General features: G+C 42.2%; 2 non-coding genes across 2 annotated transcripts; one reads left to right on the plus strand and one right to left on the minus strand.

Annotated features, from left to right (window-relative positions):
• Positions 1 to 11,367: 11,367 nt before the first annotated feature.
• On the plus strand, positions 11,368 to 11,474 carry LOC112089488. The gene has a single exon (XR_002901126.1). It is a non-coding gene; the product is annotated as a small nucleolar RNA R71 (small nucleolar RNA).
• Positions 11,475 to 17,449: 5,975 nt separating this feature from the next.
• Positions 17,450 to 17,556, minus strand: LOC112089387. The gene has a single exon (XR_002901025.1). It is a non-coding gene; the product is annotated as a small nucleolar RNA R71 (small nucleolar RNA).
• Positions 17,557 to 20,789: the final 3,233 nt, after the last annotated feature.

The raw sequence follows: 20,789 nt of genomic DNA on the forward strand, positions 1-20,789 counted from the left end.
CACTTGTATGCATAGGTTTCTTTTTACCTTTAGCATTCTGCCAAAGTTTGATCATTCATAGAGAGATCCCCTTGCTGCATTGAACCCACTCAGGCGCTGATGAGACCATTTTAGTCTCATTACCTCACCCTAGCCAAACTTTGCTTGTTTGAACATTGCATCATTTGATCCATTTGGTAAAGAGCTTAATGAATGTCAAAGAGTTGAGGAATAAGAGAGCTTGTGGAGATTACTGTTGAGTTGATACATCAGAGTATGGTCTTGCATTGCATATTGAGCATGAACTTGAATTCTCTTAGTGGTCACTTTTCTCTTTCAAAGGAAAAATGAGCTCCCAATGCATTCAACCTCTCTCTCTCATTTGTTCTTTTTGCTTGAGGACAAGCAAAGGATAAGTGTGGGGGAGTTGATATATTCATAAATTGCATCATTTAATGTACATATTCTAGTCCAAATCATGTCTCATTTACATGCATTTTAGGTCTTTAGGCATTGTTTTAGGACTTAGGAGATTGCATTAGGTCCAAGAGAGTTTTGCATGTTTTGGAGTGTTAAACAGGTGCTTTTGGAGTTTATTTATGGTGGAGGATGTGATTCAGATGAAGAAATGGAGTTGAACTTATCAAAAATGGTGAAAAGGAGCAATTTTGGGTTTCTCGGAAAAATGATGTACTGATGGCCGAAGATTCTCGGCCAAAATCCTTCCCGCGGGTAGCTTTCTCGGCCAAAAACACGTACCGCGGTCAAGTTTCTCGGCCAAAAATCCCGGGTGCTGATACATTTCTGAAATCGCGTCACCGGAAGCTCTTGCCGGCCGATTCAGCTTACAGGGTCTTCAGAAACGTTGGAGATAATTGAGTCAAGAACCCAGGACAGGTTGAATAAAGGCATTTGGAGCACCGAGCTGAAAGATACGGTCACCGGAAGACAGACCTCTCTCGCATCCATTCCGGAGCAATCCGATACTCCTGAATGATCGCCTGTCCGGGGAACCTTCCTGTCCGATTCAGTTGTCGGGGGATTCATCAAAGTTTGAGACGGTTAGATCACGGTTCCATATCAAGTCGAATCACTCAATTCGGACGCGTGAGAAGAACATTAAGCTCGGCGGAAGAAACTCCTGTCTCGCTGCCGTTTTGGACCAAATTGATGAGCTCCGAAGAATGCGAAGGACGCTGCATTTCCAGGCCGATTCAGTTTCCGGGGTCTTCATGAGAATCAGAGAAATGTGCGTCCTCTTTCCAGAACGTCCACGAGTATTCAATTCGGAGCTATGAGCAGGAAGATACGGTCTCCGGAATGGACACATGTCTAGACGCCTCTCTCTGATCATGTAAATGCACTGCAAAGATGAGCCCTCCAGGAAGCCTTCCACTTCCCAAGAACCGAAGCTTCCTTCCCCAAAGTTGGCGATATATGAGTCCTCTGTCCTCTGCAACCAAAATCACTCAATTCGGACAAGTATCGTAGAAGTTACACTCTCCGGAATGCAAAGTGGTCCAAGCTGCTCTGAATGCTGCGAGAAAGCCTTGCGACTTGGTTAACTCGCAGGCCTGAAGACGAATGCCTGGAAATTGATGCTGCGAGTTGAGAAGTGCGGGTAAGCTATCAATGGATGAGGTCTGAGGCTCCCGAGCAAGAAAATTGCTAAGTCCACAATACTGCGACTTGGGCATGCTACCTAGGAGACACTGGAACCAAGCCGCATGGTCACTCACAATCTACTCTGACTTGGGCGTGCTGGCTGGGAGCAAGGAGACCAACCCGCACGGTTTTTACATTCCCCAGAAACCGCATTGGTCCTGCAAGTTGAAGAAGAAGAAGATTAAGCCGAAGCAAGACTCGCAAAACACTCCTACTTGGGCGTGCGGCTAAGACAAAGCGATTTAAGTCTCACAAGACAAGTTCTTCATTTACTGCGACTTGGGCATGCTACCTGGGAGACACTGGACCAACCCGCAGGATTTCCACTTTACCCACTAAAGCCGGGTCAGGACCCGGTTTGTTCCGGGCTGACCGAGTTCATTACCACTTAGTATATATAGCTTTTTGGAGAAAAACCCTAGACATGTTATCTTCTCTCTTAGTTTCTCTCTAGTTTTCTTTCCTTTTTAGTGTAAAAACGTTTTTGATTAAGAGATATCTCAAGGATTTAATCAATCTAAGTCTGATTTCTCTTGATTCAAAACTCTCAAAAGTAGATATTTCTCTTCTAAGGAGTTTTTTCACAAAAGAGCCAAAGAAAACAAAGGGAATAAAGCTTGTCTTTAAGAAAAAACCCTAAAACATATTTATAGTCCCTTAAATTAACCTGGTCAGCCCAGGACAAACTGGGTACTGACCCGACTTAAATAGGTAAAATTCCAAGTGTGCGAGTTGGTCAGGTGCTTCCCATCCCGCAGGCCTGAGTCACAGCCATAAAAACAGCCTTGTGCGCCTTAAATCCTTTAGCCTCAGCCGCATGCCTATCTTGGTGTAAACCGCGAGTGTTTGTGCTGTTCAGGCTTTCTTCTCTTCAACTCACACAACCAAGACACATTCTGGAGAGACTATGTGTGCGAGTTGATCCTCTTTAGCTCCAAGTCAGATGCCCAACTCGCACAATTCTGGAAAGGTGCTTTTTCGAGATAGAACTTTGTTAGCCAAGCCGCATTCCTCTCTCGGTATAAACCGCTAGTATTTGTGTGATTCAGGTTCTTTTGCTCTCTAACCCGCATACTCAGATAGCACAGGTCTTGAAGTATGTGTGCGAGTTGGTTTCCATCACTCCCGAGTCAGAGGCCCAACGTGGTCTAAACCGCAAACATATGTGCGGTTCAGTTCACTGTTCGGCCAACTCGTATTCCTATGTCGCACAGCTTGTGGACTTAGCATTTTTCCTGCTCAGGGGTCTTTTTTCTTACTCAGGGTTACCTTACCCGCACATCTCCACACCCAGTTCATTTCCAGAAATTAATCTTTAGGTGCTGCGAGTTAACCAAGACGCATAACCATCTCGCACAATCTAAGTCTCCTCGGACCACTTCGCATTCGGGGGAGCATAACTTCCAGGATATGGATCCAACTGGCATGATTCCAACTTCAGTGGAAAGAGCACTCAAATATCTCAAACTTTCGTGAAGAAACATTCGGCGCTTGGTGATGAAGGTTCCCCGGACGGCTGATCTCTGAAGTGCATTGAAACAATCAAAAAGAAGCTCTTGGACCAGTGTTTACTCCGGAGACGCTATCTTTCAGCACATAGCTCTAAACAGGATGATCTCAGATTTTCTGGAAAGAGCACTCAAAGAAATTGAATCTTTATGAAGGTCCCACAAAATCTTTGTGACTCAATGGATCGGTCTTGAAACTGTAGCGAGATAGGTGTGTCTTCCGGTGAGCTTAACTCTCAGATCACGAGTCCAAATCCAATGATTCCACCTGTAAGCTGAATACCCTGTAAGCTGAATCGGACGTTAAAACTCCCCGGACAGACAATCGTTCAAACGTATCGGATTGCTTCGGAATGGATGCGAGACAGGTCTGTCTTCCGGTAGCCGTTTCTTTCAGCTCGCTGCTCCAAATTCATTGATTACAGCTGTTCTGAAATCTAGACTCAATTGTCTTGAGCTTTGCTGATGAACCCGGTGGCTGAATCGGCCGGCAAGACCTTCCGGTAATGCGATTTCGTAGATGTATCTGCACCCGAGATTTTTGGCTGAGAACCTTGAACAGCCAGTACGTGTTTTGGCCGAGAGATCTACCCGCAGTACATGAAAATTGCGGTACATGCTATCGCCGATAACCCCAAAAACGCTGTTTTCACCATTTTTAATGCTCCATTCACCATTTCTTCTCCTAGCTTCATCTTTTCAGATCCAAACTGGTTCCAAATTACCTGTAAACACTCCAAAACATGCAAGACTCCCATGGACCTAATGTAAACCCCCTAAGTCCTAAAACAACACCTAAAGACCTAAAATGCATGAAATAAGACATGATTTAGAATCAAAATGTACAACCTAAATGATGAAAATAATGAACATATCAACTCCCCCACACTTTTCATTTGTTTGTCCTCAAGCAAAAAGAACAAATGAGAGAAACAGGTTGAATGCATTGGGAGTTCATATTTCCTTTGAAAGAAAGAAGTGACAACTAAGAGAATTCAAGTTCATGATCAATATGCAATCGAAGACCATACTCTCATGTATCAACTCAACAGTATCTCCACAAGTTCTCCAGTTCCTGAACTCTTTGACATTCATTAAGCTTTCAACCAAGTGGATGAAATGATGCAATGTTCAAAAAAGCATAGTTTGGCTAGGGTGAGGTTATGAGACTAAAATGATCTCTTCAATGCCTGAGTGGATTCAATGAAGCAAGGGGATCTCTCTTTGAATGATCAAACTTTGGCAGAATGCTAAAGGTGAAAAGCAACCTATGCACACAAGGGCAAGGACTCATTCCACCCCACACTATACTCAAAGCTTTCTCACTTGCTCACTCTCTCAAGAACCTCACTTTTCACACTCAATTTCCTCTCACAAGGGGACTTAATTTTCATTTTCAAATTCAAGTCTTGGAGTTCAAACTTTACACAGCTCTTTTTCATTTTCTTTTGTAACCTCTAGCCTCTTTTTTTTCTTTTTATAACATTTGAGCTCTTTGGCTTCTTTTCTTTTCCTTTTGATTAGTGATCTGCTCAAAGTTTAATCCCTAAGCTACTCTGCAAGAGCACAGATGTGCAGTTGTAGTATCTAGGGGTCGAACCAAAGAGATAAGAGATCACTCAATAAACCTTTTAGAGATAGAGTTACGCTAAGCAGAGATATAGGAAGTAAATAGCAATGCGACAGAAGTAAATTAAGCAGCAGTAAAAACGGTTGTAAGTTCGATTGGGTAAAGACTAGGTCTAGGGCGTTTTCAGGAGATCAATGAATGCAGTTCAACTTAACTAATCAAGGTTCAGTTATTAAGCTCGGTTCTTGAACTCGAAACACAGAATTATAATTAACCAACTTCCGTTGTGAGAATTATCTAAGTTAAATTCCTAGAATCCCAAATTCCTTTGCAAATCCTACAGATTTAAACCAGCCTTAATGCACAAGTTCGATATGTTCACAAAGCAACTAAACCAAATTCCTTTGCGACTAGCTACTTTGCTCGACCTAGGTTCTTCCCAGTTATTTGATGCGTGCTCGCTACGTGAGGGAACAAGTTTTACCTTTAACAAAACAAATGAAAGCCGCAAGTGCACAGCTAATCAGTTGTAGTATTTAGGAATCGAATCCACAGAGATTTGTGTGCCTGGTATTCTTCTACGGTTTTTAACTTTATGTCTAGACTAAATTGGTTTTAAAGGTTGGTTGTTTTTCTTGTGAATTAAACTAAAACAAAAGAAAGCAAATAAATCTATCCTAAAAAGCAAGTAAAGAAAATCGAATGAAATGTAAATGGAATAAGTAAAATATCGAACTAAACAAAAATAAGGCAAGTAAAATATCGCATGAAAGGTAAATAAAGCAAGTAAATAATGAACTAAGGAAATTGAAATGCAGGTCTAAGAAAGCAAGTAAAAATCGATGGAATTGTAAACTATGGCTAAAAACGCTGAGCTTTTGGGAACTCTAAGGGATCATAATCGGTTTTAACAATAGTGTAGATAGATTGGGATTGACGGATAACAATATATGGGTTCTAGAGCTAGAGTACGGCGGTATGACTACGTCACTGTCGTGATCATAACCAACTGTTTCTCGCAACCCTGACCAGTAGGTTTCCACTCTGGCCCTGGAAGGGAGAGAACGCAAGAGCTGCACAAGACTCGTCAATACTCACGATCTCGCCGCAGGTAGGTTTCCACTCCTACGGAAAAATTGCCTGTTTCATTCTAGGGCTGATACTTAATGAAAACTTTCGCAACACTAACTATCTAGATCAGATACTAGGTGATCAATCAAGCATACATGCAATAAGAACAAGAATAAACAGAGAACAGGTCGAAATCCCAGATCTATAAACCTAGATGTCTTAATCGATTATGAGAGCCCCTTTCGGGAACCTTAAGCCCAACTCGGGATCTACTCAGACATGGCTGAGTTCGACATCATCATTGGTTTTAATAAAAGTAATGAAAAACAGTAAAGAAAAGAGATAAAGAAAGCTTCTCTATTGAAGAACTCGGACTTGAACAATCTTCTACAAAAATCTCATAAAAACGGCTAAAGGAAAAAGGGTTTCTGTAAAGTATGAATGGCTCTCCCTAAAAACGACCTAAATAACATGTATTTATAGTCTCTAATACTCCATGGTCTCTAGGGTTCCGGAATTGAGGCTGGGAATGACTTTGGGCTTCAGATAAGTGGGCTTTAAGTCGGAGCTTGAATGCCGCGGTCGGGAGTGTTGTGACCGCGGCAATTGGCTTGTTGGCCGCGGTCGGGAAGCTTCTGGCCGTGGCAAATAGCTTGTTGGCCGCGGTCGCGTGAGCTGCTGGCCGACTTCGAGTGGCTCCGGCGCTAATGAAATATCTTGAGATCCAACCGTTGGAATGTCTCCAAACCAAGTGCAATTGAAAGCTGGTTGATTCTTCTATAAGTTGTCCAATTTTGAGGGTGATCAGACGGTGAAAAGGTCTTCGTCTCTCCATGAGAGTTCTGACGATCTGCATTTATCCAAAAGAGTCTTTTTGTTCCATTTTGTGCCTCTTTATCCCAAATTACCTGAAAAGTCTTTTAAAATCCGGAAACATAGAAATCCTTTGAAAACCTTTGAAAATGGAGTAAAAACACCTGTAAAAGATATTAAAATGATCCATAAAAATGGTCAAAATCCGGTGTTATCAACTCCCCAGACTTAGTCTTTTGTTTGTCCTCAAACAAAACAAAGGCTAATCTCGGCGAGAGGTTTGAAAACGCAGGAACTAAACAAAATCTCTGAGACCAAACTTCTAGACCAATATCAATCAGTATGCATCAATCGGGGATAGCCTAGAAAATTCTCACTAGCAATTCAGGCATAACTAGTCCGTTAATCCGTTATGCAGAAATCTATGCACTAAGATCTAACTTCCAGTCAACTAGCTCTTAACATTCATTAAAAATCTCGGTGGTTCTCATCAAAGAAAATCTAGGCAAGGCAATCTAGGCTAGGTGTAAAGAAGGATTATTTTGGGGTATGGCTTAAAGTGTTTAAGGGTTACCTGAAGATCTGGAGGATGCAGGACATTATGCAAAACCGCAAGAGAGAGTGAACCTGTTGGTATCCACAGTTTTCAGTCACTTTTTTCTTGACATAGATTCGACAATCTAAGACTCATTAGGCTTTTTGTTTCCCTTTCTCTTTTCACGTTTTTTTTTTTTGTTTTTTTTTTAGAGAAAGATAGGGAACACCTTTAGATATAGAGTCTTAGAGAGAATGAATTTACCAGTTAATATCTGTCTTGTAAAGCTTTATTATGTTTCTGATACTCTTCCTTCCCAATTCCATTCAGTCTCTTTTGCGCGTGACTGAAAACTGCGTCGCTCCTCTTCTCTCCGACGTTTTTGCACATATCTGCTGATATAAACTAAAGAGAGAATGCATGAGGATTGAAAACAAAGGTTTTGGGTTTAGGGTATGGTACCAGATAAAGATAAACTGGTCATCTAGGACAACAAAGAGTGGTAAAAGTGATGGTAAAAGACGTCCTAGATATGTATGTCGATGCCTGCCTAAAATCAATGATGAGAAAATTAGATATCAATATTAAGTTCAAATAAAATGAGCTAGTATATCCTGTCAGAAAGAATCTCCATGAATAGAAGTCCTCTGGTGGGAGTTCGTAATGCAAGTACTCTAGCTACCGCCTAGTCTAGTGCTAACCACAAATGAGCTATCGTGCATAGTGTAGAAGTGTGCAGGTCTAAATCATCATAGTTTTGCGTCAAACATTCCTGAAAAGTACTTAATGTCGAATAGGTTACATATTAAAATTTAAAAAGTACTTGAAATTTAAAAGCAAAGTTAGGGAAATGATTAGTACGGATAGACATCCTCCCCCAGACTTAAATCACACTGTCCCCAGTGTGAAAAAGTTGGTGAGAAGATGGTGACTAAAAGCAAAATAAAATAAAATAAGATAAAAGAAAAGAAAATGATGATAGAACCGTGATGGTAGTGAAGTGCTGATCACTCCCTCATCCTCCGATGTGTCGTCTTCGAACTGGTGCTGCTCCTGTTTCTCTTGATTGCTGGAGCAATCTCATCACATAATTTCTTCTTCTCCGTCTGGCTTGGTTCAGCATGTGCTCTCCTAGAGTAGCATCATCGGGAATGTCCTCAGAGCTGCCACCAGTGCGACGGCTCCTATGGGATCTGGTTTGGTCCATTTTTCTGCAAAACGAAATGATTCTTGGAAAAATTGTGAATATGGATTCTGATTTTAACACATTAAGATCAGTTATACGAACATTAGTATAAAGAGATTAATTGAAACAATGAGCAAGCAGAATTAACATTAAATCAAAGAAATCAAGTAGTTCATGACTAGATTTGGATTTTTGATGTTCTCAACATAGAAATCTTCTAAAAATCGGTTTTTATGAGCAATTTCCATGTAAAATCTAAAGGTTACCCAATACTAATCACTAATCACACAAGACTTAATTAAATTCATCAATTTTGCTGTTCCAAATTCGATTTTTATGAAGCATGTAGAATCCAAATTTCAAAAATTTCACTTCCTCTTAAGCTAGGTGCTCAAATCGATTTTTAGATAACCTAAATGGATAATCTATCATTCTTAAGCTATTTCCACCATCAATAGACCAAGATTCTGGGTTTTTAAAGAAAACCCTAAGTTCAAAATCGAGTAAGAATGGTGAGTTTGAGGTTCATACCTTGCTGGAAAGAGAGAATTGATGGCAGAATTGAAATCAGCTTCGAAAAAGAGTGAGGTTTGAGCCAAAAATCTCTTAAAAAGCTTAAGAATTTAAAAATGTGTTCTTTCTCCTAAATCTCCAAATCTTTTTGGAAGAGAAGAGAAGAAGGAGTTTTAATCCAAAAAGTTTGTTCCTTTTCTTTAAAAAGCGTTTTTGAAGCAAAAACGGAAAATTTCTGGAAATTTTTAAGTTTACGGGAACTTACCTTTTCTTGTTTGCACATTAGGAAAGTTTAAAACTTACGAAGGATCTTTTTCGGGTTTTACCGGGAACATTTCGGGAAATACCGGGAATCACCAGGCAAAACCGGGAATCACCAGGCAACACCGGGAATCACTAGGCAACACCGGGAATCACCAGGCAAAACACCAGGCAACACCGGGAAATCACCAGGCAACACCGGGAATACCAGGCAACACTGGGAAGCGGCAGAAATCCGCGGAATCATCTCAACGACCAACGGCCGCGGTCAGGAGACGCGCGACCGCGGTGGTCGAGTGCTCGGCCGCGGTCACATTCACGGTGCCGCGGTCGATGCACCTTTGGCCGCGGTTCCGTCAGCTGCGACCGCGGGTCTTCCTCCTGCGGCCTATTGTCCAATATTCTCGTCTTTGCCGGGCCGAGCAGCTAAAGACCTACCTTTTTCTTCTTGGTTTTTCTAATTTTCTGATTTTTTTTTTTTGTGTTTTTGTTTTATAAAATACCTAAAACTTAAAAAGAAAAAGAAAGCATAAATTCTAAAAAGGAAAAGAAAACTAAGAGAAAGAGTACCTAAATGGGTTGCCTCCCATTAAGCGCTTTTGTTTTAAGTCGTTTAGCTCAACGTAAGCATGAGGAATCAGGTTGATTTGAATGGCACTCCACTTGATGTGCCTGTATCACCTCCGGTTGGTGGAGGTTTTACTTCTTCTCCTTGAAGAGAAGTCTTCTTACCTTTACTTTTCTTTCGGACTTTAATGTTGTTCAGAACCCTATTTGTGTTTTCGATCAGCTCCTGGATCTGGTCCTCACTAGTATCTGTTGCGTCTGGTGGAATGATGATCTTGATCTTTGCAAAAGCTTTCGGCCTTTCCTTTTCTTTCTCTTTTGGCCTATTTCCTTTGCTTGGAAATTCATCTAAGATAGTAGGATAGTACCTTTTTCTGTCCACATTGAGGAAAACAGCATGCCGGTTTGCGTGATCGATTATTGCTCCTACTGTAGCTAGGAATGGTCTCCCGAAAATGAGTGGCCTCTCCTTGTCTTTATCCATCTCCAGGACTTGGAAATCTGCTGGAACAATCTTATCTCCCACTAGAACTTGTAGATCATGAATCGCCCCTTCAGTATCTTTTTGAGATAAATCTCCAAAGATAACCTTAACCGTCGATGTCCTTAAGGTTTTTATGCCCAATTTTTCGACAAATGTCTTAGACATGATATTGACATTGGCTCTGGAATCGCACAAGAAGTCTGTAAACTTGATTCCTGAAATGAAACACTGGAAAACAAAACGTCCCGGATCATCGGCTTTGGTAAGCCTTTGAAACGGTGATCGTTCGGGTACCTTAAACGGTGGCTGCTTGGGATCGATATCCTTGTACAGTGGTACAAAGATTGGGGTTTCTTCTTTCTTTCCATCGGTTCCGGACTCTTCTTCGGGCAATGTTGTTATGGCGTTGCAAAACTTCTTAGGGTTATCTTCAAGTCTTCCTGGAAGAACTCCACTTTGCCTCTTCATAGAGTCGGCTGTTTGGGCGACTTGCACATCTAACTTCTTTACGTGCAAAGATAAAGATTCAAACTTACCATTCAGATCATTGTACATGCAGTCCACTTTCACGTTCACGTCTTTAGATGCTTTTTCGTTCGTCATAACGAGCTGTTGGATTGACTGTTCAAGTCTACCGATTTGTGAAGCTAGCTGGTTCGTCGTGACTCCCTGCTGTTGTACGAATTGATTGTTAAAACCCTTACCTTGTTTTGGAAGGATTTCTGCTGATGTGGGTAGTACTGATCTTGAGGATTCTCCACATTTGGATTGCGGTAAGAGAGATTGTTGTAATTTGCATTCCGGAAGTTGTTGTTGAAGTTGTTGTTGGAGCGATTTTGGTACGGCACCAGTGCTCCTACGTAGTTCACATCTTCCTCTTGAAATGCTTGATTAATGTGATCAATATCACTAGGTCCTTCCTCTTCTGCGCCATTGTTGGTTTCACAAGCATGGATCGGGCGATTGTTGCTTCTCAGAAGCTGGCTCACCATGTTCTTCAACTCGGTTATCTCCTTGTTGTCTGTTCCGGCTTGCTTCATCGATCGATCATATTCAGGACAATCATTGCTATTGGCTTGAGCCAAATTTTCGATGAGGGCTCTTCCTTGAGTTACCGTCTTTTGCTCAAAATCTCCATTGCTAGCTGTATCAAGTGAAAGTTTGTATTTTGGTTGCAAACCTCGATAAAATGTGCTCAGCAGGCTTGATCCATGAAATCCATGATGAGGGCAATCACGTTCATACTCCTTAAAACGTTCCCAAGCTTCATAGAAAGATTCAGTTGGCCCTTGTTGAAAGGTTGAGATCTTCGTTCTCAAATTGTTCGACCTTGACTTAGTGTAGAAGTGGTTCAGGAAAGCAGTTCTACATTCTTCCCAATTAGTAATCGATCCTGCAGGCAAAGACTTCAACCAACGGTGAGCTTTATCTGCAAATGAAAAAGGGAACAACTTACACTTTAAATAGTCAGGTGGAACTTGGTTTATTCTCATCATGCTGCAAATTTCTTCAAAAAGCTCGATATGGTCCATTGGGTGCTCAGAAGGAACTCCATGGAACTGGTTTTGCTTCACCAATGAGATGATTTGAGGCTTGACTTCAAACTCATTCCGGTTTGGAAATGGTACTTGAATCGCAGATCGATTCTGAAAATTTTGAGTAGGTGCATCAAAGTCAGCTATGCGATGGTTCCTGGCTTGTCTTCGGTGTTGATTTGCTGGCGGAATGGGGCGGTGAACGCGTTCATTCGGCTGCATTGCTGGGTGGTCACCATCGGCTACATTGATGGGTGGATCAAGGTCTTCACGTCCTTCTCTCTCTCGGTTCTGGTGGTTTCTTGGAAGAACCTCATCCTCCTCTCGATCTTGTCGAGCATGATCACCTTCTATGTGATCATTCTCTTCGTTTTCTCCATGTTCAGACCCTTCTAGGTCCATATTTAAATTTCGATTAATAGGATCTCCAGGCTGGTCGTCGTTGGCCATTCCTTGCGTTCGTCTAAGTCTTCGAAGTTCTCTTTCGTGTCTGTCTATCTCGTCTAGAATTGGAATGTCTCCTGCAGGTCTACGCCTGGTATTCATGCAATTCAGAGAAAGACAAAAGAAGGGAAAGATAGTTCAGAAAAACATTAAGAAAGAACTAGAGATCAGGTGTCTAGAACAAAAGTTAAAACAAGAAAAATAGCAAAAGCCAGCGAAACAAATCCCCGGCAACGGCGCCAAAAACTTGATGCGTGCTCACTACGTGAGGGAACAAGTTTTACCCTTAACAAAACAAATGAAAGCCGCAAGTGCACAGCTAATCAGTTGTAGTATTTAGGGATCGAATCCACAGAGATTTGTGTGCTTGGTATTCTTCTACGGTTTTTAACTTTATGTCTAGACTAAATTGGTTTTAAAAGTTGGTTGTTTTTCTTGCGAATTAAACTAAATCAAAAGAAAGCAAATAAATCTATCCTAAAAAGCAAGTAAAGAAAATCGAATGAAATGTAAATGGAATAAGTAAAATATCGAACTAAACAAAAATAATGCAAGTAAAGTATCGCATGAAAGGTAAATATAGCAAGTAAATAACGAACTAAGGAAATTGAAACGCAGGTCTAAGAAAGCAAGTAAAAATCGATGGAATTGTACACTATGGCTAAAAACGCTGAGCTTTTGGGAACTCTAAGGGATCATAATCAGTTTTAACATTAGTGTAGATAGATTGGGATTGACGGATAACAATATATGGGTTCTAGAGCTAGAGTATGGCGGTATGACTACGTCACTGTCGTGATCATAACCAACTGTTTCTCGCAACCCTGACCAGTAGGTTTCCACTCTGGCCCTGGAAGGGAGAGAACGCAAGAGCTGCACAAGACTCGTCAATACTCACGATCTCGCCGCAGGTAGGTTTCCACTCCTACGAAAAAATCGTCTGTTTCATTCTAGGGCTGATACTTAATGAAAACTTTCGCAACACTAACTATCTAGATCAGATACTAGGTGATCAATCAAGCATACATGCAATAAGAACAAGAATAAACAGAGAACAGGTCGAAATTCCAGATCTATAAACCTAGATGTCTTAATCGATTATGAGAGCCCCTTTCGGGAACCCTAAGCCCAACTCGGGATCTACTCAGACATGGCTGAGTTCGACATCATCATTGGTTTTAATAAAAGTAATGAAAAACAGTAAAGAAAAGAGATAAAGAAAGCTTCTCTATTGAAGAACTCGGACTTGAACAATCTTCTACAAAAATCTCATAAAAACGGCTAAAGGAAAAAGGGTTTCTGTAAAGTATGAAGGGCTCTCCCTAAAAACGACCTAAATGACATGTATTTATAGTCTCCAATACTCCATGGTCTCTAGGGTTCCGGAATTGAGGCTGGGAATGACTTTGGGCTTCAGATAAGTGGGCTTTAAGTCGGAGCTTGAATGCCGCAGTCGGGAGTGTTGTGACCGCGGCAATTGGCTTGTTGGCTGCGGTCGGGAAGCTTCTGGCCGCGGCAAATAGCTTGTTGGCCGCGGTCGCGTGAGCTGCTGGCCGACTTCGAGTGGCTCCGGGGCTAATGAAATATCTTGAGATCCAACCGTTGGAATGTCTCCAAACCAAGTGCAATTGAAAGCTGGTTGATTCTTCTATAAGTTGTCCAATTTTGAGCGTGATCAGACGGTGAAAAGCTCTTCGTCTCTCCATGAGAGTTCTGACGGTCTGCATTTATCCAAAAGAGTCTTTTTGTTCCATTTTGTGCCTCTTTATCCCAAATTATCTGAAAAGTCTTTTAAAATACGGAAACATAGAAATCCTTTGAAAACCATTGAAAATGGAGTAAAAGCACCTGTAAAAGATATTAAAATGATCCATAAAAATGGTCAAAATCCGGTGTTATCATTATTCAATTACACTTCTGTGTCAATTAAGCAATCTAAGATCTGTTTACGAGGCCAAAATTTTGAGTTTTAGACCCTCTTCCGGGCGTTTTTCTAAAACATAAGCCTCGGTTTTAGTGTCGTCAAACGTGGTGTCCTAACTTATATATCTTGGTACGAATGCTCGTCGCTGATATGTTCATAATTTGCATCATTTAGGTTGCATAAATCATTCCAAATCATGTTTTATTTCATGCATTTTAGGTCCTTAGGGTTTGTTTTAGAACTTAGGAGATGCATTAGGTCCCAATCAGTCTATTGCATGTTTTGAGTGTCTATCAGGTGAATGTGGAGCTGAAAAGATGAATCAAGGAGGTGGAATGGTGAGCAAAGCTTGAAAAAGTGGAAAAATTGGGTCCTGGGAGATTATCGGCCATTCTCGCTGGCCAGGAAGGTTTTACCGGCCATTTCCATGTACCGCGGGAAGCTTTACCGGCCATTTTCATGTACCGCGAATGAAGTGTATCGGCCAAAATCTCCGGGTATGAACGTGTCTCAGAAATCGCCTGTCCGGGGAGCCTTCCGGTCCGATTCAGACGGCGGGTGCTTCATAGAAGTTGGAGAGCATTGCATCACGGTCTCTTAGCAAGTGGAATCGTGGAATTCGGACGCGTGAGCAGAGAGATAAGCTTGTCGGAAGGAACCCCAGTCTCGCAGGTATTCCGGACCGAACAGATCAGTCCTAAAGGATGCGAAGGACGGTGCACTTCCAGGCCGATTTAGTTTCCGGGTCCTTCATGAGAACCAGAGACATTTGAGTCTTCTTTCCAGAACGTCCAAGAGCATTCAATTCGGATCTATGAGCAGAAAGATACACTCTCCGGAATGGACACATGTCTAGACGCCTCTCTCTGGTCGCGTACATGCACTGCAAAGATGTGCCCTCCAGGAAGCCTTACACTTCCCAAGCACCGAAGTTTCCTTCACCAAAGTTGGAGATAAATGAGTCCTCTGTCTTCAGCAACCGAAATAATTCAATTCGGACAAGTCTCATAGGAGTTACACTCTCCGGAATGCGAAGTGGTCTAAGCTGCTCTGGATGCTGCGAGATGGTCTTGCGACTTGGTTAACCCGCAGGCCTGAAGATGAACGCCTGAATGCTGATGCTGCGAGTTGATATGTGCGGGTAAACTATCACTGGAAGAGGTCTGAAGCTCAAGAGCAAGAGAAATGCTAAGTCCACAATCGTGCGACTTAGGCATGCGAGTTAGCCGCGCCTGGAACTATGCCGCACGATCACTCGCAAATCACTCCGACTTGAGCCTGCGACCTGGGTGCAATAAGACCAACCCGCACAGTTTGTACATTCCCCAGAAACCGCCTTAGCCCTGCGAGTCGGAGAGGAAGGAGACCAAGCCGCAGCAACACTCGCAAAACACTCCTACTTAGGCGTGCGGCTAAGACAGGGCGATTCAGGCTTCACAAGACAAGTCTTCATCTACTGCGACTTAGGTGTGCGACCTGGGACATACTGGACCGACCCGCAGTAATTCCCACTTTATCCATTAAAGCCGGGTCAGGACCCGGTTTGTTCCGGGCTGACCCGGTTCGTTTTTAAAGAAGTATAAATACTTTTAGGGTTTTTTGGGGGGGAGAACTAAGTTTTATTCCCTTTGTCTCTTGCCTCTTTGGTGAAAAGACTCCATTAAGAAGAGAAATATCTTTATTTGAGTTTTTAATCAAGAGAGTTTAAAGAGATCTGGGTGTTTAAAGCTGTTTTCTTTTGAATCTATCATCTCCATCTCCATTTCTCATCATTAATCATGCTAATCTACTCAACTTGCAAAGGTTTAAGAGAGATTAGTATGATTAGTGAGTAGTCACCTTAATGAGGTTCTAGATGTGTAGGTTAGGGTGCTAAAGTGTTAGATTAGGAGTGCTTAGGGCTAGATTCATTGATTCATCTCTCTAAACAGCTGTTCTCTATGCTAGATCCTTGATAATCACTTGAGATCTAGATTCTGGGAATTTCATGCACCAAAAGTGTTTGATGAAATTCCTGAAAGAGTTGTGTTAGAGGTTTAAGTAATTTTTCATCATGGGAATGATTTGTTAAATGCTTGAATGATCATTAAGAGCTGTTTGTTAATGCATATTGATTCATGTTTCACAAATGGGAATTTGGTTTGAAAATGGATTAGTATAGGGGTTAATACCTTCATGAGAGGTTTAACTTAGATTAGAGTTCTTAATCATTTGAATCATGTCTCATCATTGTCATTAGCATTTCTAGTTTAACACCAAGGCACCCTAACCAACTATCATGTCTAGAATCTCATGCCTCCATCATATCATATTCACATCATTTGTCATTGTCATTTGTCTTTAAACCTGTTTATGTTTATAGTTGTCTCTAGATTAATCAAAACCTATTCTTGTTTGCTTGAATTAAGAACTTGAACATATAGCTTAGTGTCTAACACCACATTTGGATTGATAAACCTCTTTGTGCTACATTGACAAGGGGATTGATAGCCCTGAGACCATAAAAAGTCGTGTCTATCAATTGGCGCCGTTGCCAAGTTGTGGTTTGATTAGGATTAAGCTCTGATCTGTTCTTGAGATCAAGTGCTTACTTTCTTGTTTTTACTGATTCCTTTCAAGTTCTGTTTGTGATTTCAGGTGTATGAACACCAGGTCTAGATCAAGAAGCTGTGGTCCTCCTTTTCCTCTAAACGACAACATCAACCTTTTGGTACCAAGGAGGAGAAGAGACAGACGTGGTAGACACATTGATCAGACTGAGATGGCAGAACAAGGAGATCACGTGGTAGATATGGAACAACCAGTTCAGGAGCAACAGGCTCAAGGTCAGGGAGCTGGTATTGGAGTTGGTCAGGGGTTTCACCAGGGTAATGTTCAGCAGGAACAGGTGCACCACCAACAAGCTTATGTCCACCGAGGACAAGCTCAAGCTCATCAACAAAGGCATCAGGCCAATGTTCAACAAAGACACCAGGTGCACCACCAACCCCACCCTTTCCAACCACAACAAAGAAGATATGAGCAACCCCAAATCTATGTTGGCGAAAATGACAGGGCCAATGCTCATCAGTATGGAGCTGGTATTCAGGCACCACCTGTGCAGAACAACAACTTTGAAGTGAAAGCATCATTGCTGAATATGGTCCAGAACTCAAAGTTCCATGGGTTAGCAATGGAAGATCCCTTGGAACACTTGGACCAGTTTGATAAGGTGTGTGATCTGACCAAGATAAATGGAGTTTCAGAAGACAGCTTTAAGCTAAGACTATTCCCATTCAGTCTTGGTGATAAAGCTCATCAATGGGAGAAGAATCTTCCAAGAGGCTCCATTCAAACCTGGGAGCAATGCAAGCAAGCCTTCTTATCTAAGTTCTTCTCTACCTCAAGAACTGCAAAACTAAGGAACCAAATCTCTAGCTTCACTCAGCAAAGCAATGAAAGTTTTGGTGAAGCATATGAGAGATTCAGGAGCTACACAAACCAATGCCCACACCATGGGTTTAGTGAGGCTTCTCTTCTCAGCACACTGTATAGGGGAGCTCTTCCCAAGATTAGAAACCAGCTGGATACTGCTTCCAATGGGAACTTTCTGGGTAAAGAGATTCATGCTGCTTTAGAGCTAGTGGAGAACTTAGCATTGAGCAATGATACTTATGGTGAAGACTATGACAGATCAAATAGGTCTGAAGGTTCAAGCTCAGAACAGAGGCTCACCAGAGAAGTTAAGGAGTTGAGGAGTGAATTGGACAAGCTGAAATTCACCACTCAGAAGCCAATGCATTTTGTTGGAGAGTATGAGGAACCTTCTCAAATTTTTGAGAACATAAGTGAAGAAGGTCTTACCCAAGAGGAGCTCAACTACATTGGGAATCAGAGGTTCCAAAGATATCAGTATGGTAATGCCAATCCAAACCTCTCTTACAGGAACACCAATGTAGCTAACCCACAAGACCAGGTCTATCCCAATTCTCAAGCTCCAAAGAACTTTGTTCCCAAGCACAACTTTCAAGGGTCATTCCAACCCAAGAATCAATTTGGTCAGAATCAGAGTTTTGGTCAGCAACAGCAACCATTTCAGGGCACTGGTTACACTTCACAGCAGCCAAAGGCACCACCAGGGTTTGGTCCACCACAGTTCCAACAGCAGGCGCCGGTTCAACAACAGTTTCAGCCACCAATGGTTCAACAGCAGCCACAGATGGGTACAGATATGGTTGGTATTCTGCAACAACTACTTCAGGGTCAACAGACTATGCAGCAGGAAATCAAGGAACTGAAGCAAAACCAGGCATCAAGCTCAAGGAACCAAGGTCACCTACCTGGAAAACCAGAACCCAACCCCAAGGAATATGCCAAGGCCATTACACTGAGGAGTGGCAAGGAGTTACCTGGTATTGAGAACAACAATGTGATCATTGAGGACAATGATCAACCTGAGAGGGAGGCAGCCTTAAAGGATGATCAAGTTGCTGAGAAACCAAGGTCAGAAAAGGGTAAAGAGGTAGCAAAGGAACCAGAACCAGAGAAGAAGTATGTGCCACCACCTCCATACCAACCCAAGCTCCCATTTCCAGGGAGATTTAAGAAGCAACTAGTGGACAAGGCAAGAGCTGTATTTGAGAAGGCACTCAAAGAGACACCACTCACAATGCCTCTCATTGATGCATTCTTAATGATGCCAAAGATGGGGAAGTTTTTGAAGGATGCTATTCTGAACAAGACAAAAGAGCTTCAAGGCATGGTAGTACTAAGTCATGAATGCAGTGCTATCATTCAGAGGAAGTCCATTCCAAGGAAGTTAACTGATCCAGGGAGCTTCACACTCCCTTGTGCCATTGGACCTCTTCTATTCTCTGGATGTCTTTGTGATTTAGGAGCATCAGTCAGCTTGATGCCATTCTCCATAGCACAGAAGCTGGGCTTTAGAGTTTTCAAACCTTCAAAGATTTCTCTTATCCTTGCAGATAGATCAGTTAGATTGCCTGTTGGTATGTTGGAAGATCTACCTGTCAAGATAGGTGGTTTTGAGGTTCCAACAGATTTTGTTGTGCTGGAGATGGATGAAGAGCCAGTAGATCCTCTTATCTTGGGCAGACCATTCTTAGCCACTGCAGGAGCTATTATTGATGTGAGAGGTGGGATAATAGAGCTTCAACTTGGGTCTGAAAAGCTCAAGTTTGATGTGAATGAGATGATGAAGAAGCCCACCATTGAAGGTCAATGTTTCTATGTAGAGACAATGGATCAGTTGGCTGATGAGTTGCTTGAGGAGCTGAACACTGAGGATCCTCTTCAAGCTACTCTAACTCAAGAACAAGGAGACAATGGGCTCTTGGCTGAAGCAAGTGAAGGGTATAAGCTGTATCTGGACAATGCAAGAGAGCTGGGTCCTGAGACAAGGTTTGTGGAGCTGGAACAGAATGGCACTGAGGTTTTGGCAATCCAAGAATCAGTCACCAGCCAAAGCAGCTTGGACCAGGACTGGAATGAGGCTGATGCACCCTCTGTTGAGCTCAAACCTCTACCAACAGGGCTCAGGTATGCTTTCTTAGGACTAAACTCCACATATCCTGTCATCATCAATGATAGCCTATTAGAGGACCAAGAGAGTGCATTGCTGAATGAAATAAGAAAGTTCAGGAGAGCCATAGGGTATTCTTTGGCTGATATTAGAGGGATCTCTCCTGACATCTGCACCCATAGGATCCACCTAGAGGACCAATCTATGTCCTCTATTGAGCACCAACGTAGACTTAACCCCAACCTTAGGGAAGTGGTTAAGAAGGAGATACTAAAGCTTCTTGAGGCAGGGATAATTTACCCAATCTCTGACTCAAGATGGGTGTCTCCTGTTCATGTTGTACCCAAGAAAGGTGGGATCACAGTGGTGAAAAACGATAAGGATGAACTCATAGCTCAAAGAACAATAACTGGCCATCACATGTGCATTGACTATAGGAAATTGAATTCTGCTTCTAGAAAAGATCATTTTCCTTTACCATTCATTGATCAAATGCTTGAAAGGTTAACTAGGGTTCATGCATGTTCTTGACGTGTTCTTCACGAGATCTTCATTTGGATCTGGACTCACGTGCGCTCCTCGAAAACAACATTCACATGCCCTTATGGCACTTACGCTTATAGGAGAATGCCTTTCGGTTTATGTAATGCACCGGCCACTTTTCAAAGATGTATGATGCACATTTTCTCTGACATTATTGAAGAGAAAGTTGAGGTGTTCATGGATGACTTTAGTGTCTATGGCTCCTCCTTCTCGGATTGTCTCTCTAATTTGACACAGGTGTTGGAGAGATGTGAGCAACACAACTTGGTGCTGAACTGGGAGAAGTGTCATTTCATGGTGCAAGAAGGGATAGTTCTTGGGCACAAGATCTCTGAAAAGGGCATTGAGGTTGATAAGGCAAAGGTGGAAGTGATGGTAAATCTGCAAACCCCCACTTCTGTTAAAGGGATAAGGAGCTTCCTGGGTCATGCAGGGTTTTATAGAAGATTCATAAATGACTTCTCAAGGATTGCCAGGCCCTTAACAAGACTGTTGTGTAAGGAAGTGGATTTCACCTTTGATGCTGAATGTGAAGAAGCCTTTAAGTTGATCAAGGAGGCATTGGTTAGTGCACCAATAGTTCAGGCACCAGACTGGTCTCTACCTTTTGAGGTCATGACAGATGCTTCTGACTTTGCTGTTGGAGCAGTACTTGGACAAAAGAAAGACA

This window comes from Eutrema salsugineum, unplaced genomic scaffold (genome assembly GCF_000478725.1).
Source record: "Eutrema salsugineum unplaced genomic scaffold, Eutsalg1_0 scaffold_12, whole genome shotgun sequence".
In the NCBI taxonomy this organism is placed as follows: domain Eukaryota; kingdom Viridiplantae; phylum Streptophyta; class Magnoliopsida; order Brassicales; family Brassicaceae; genus Eutrema; species Eutrema salsugineum.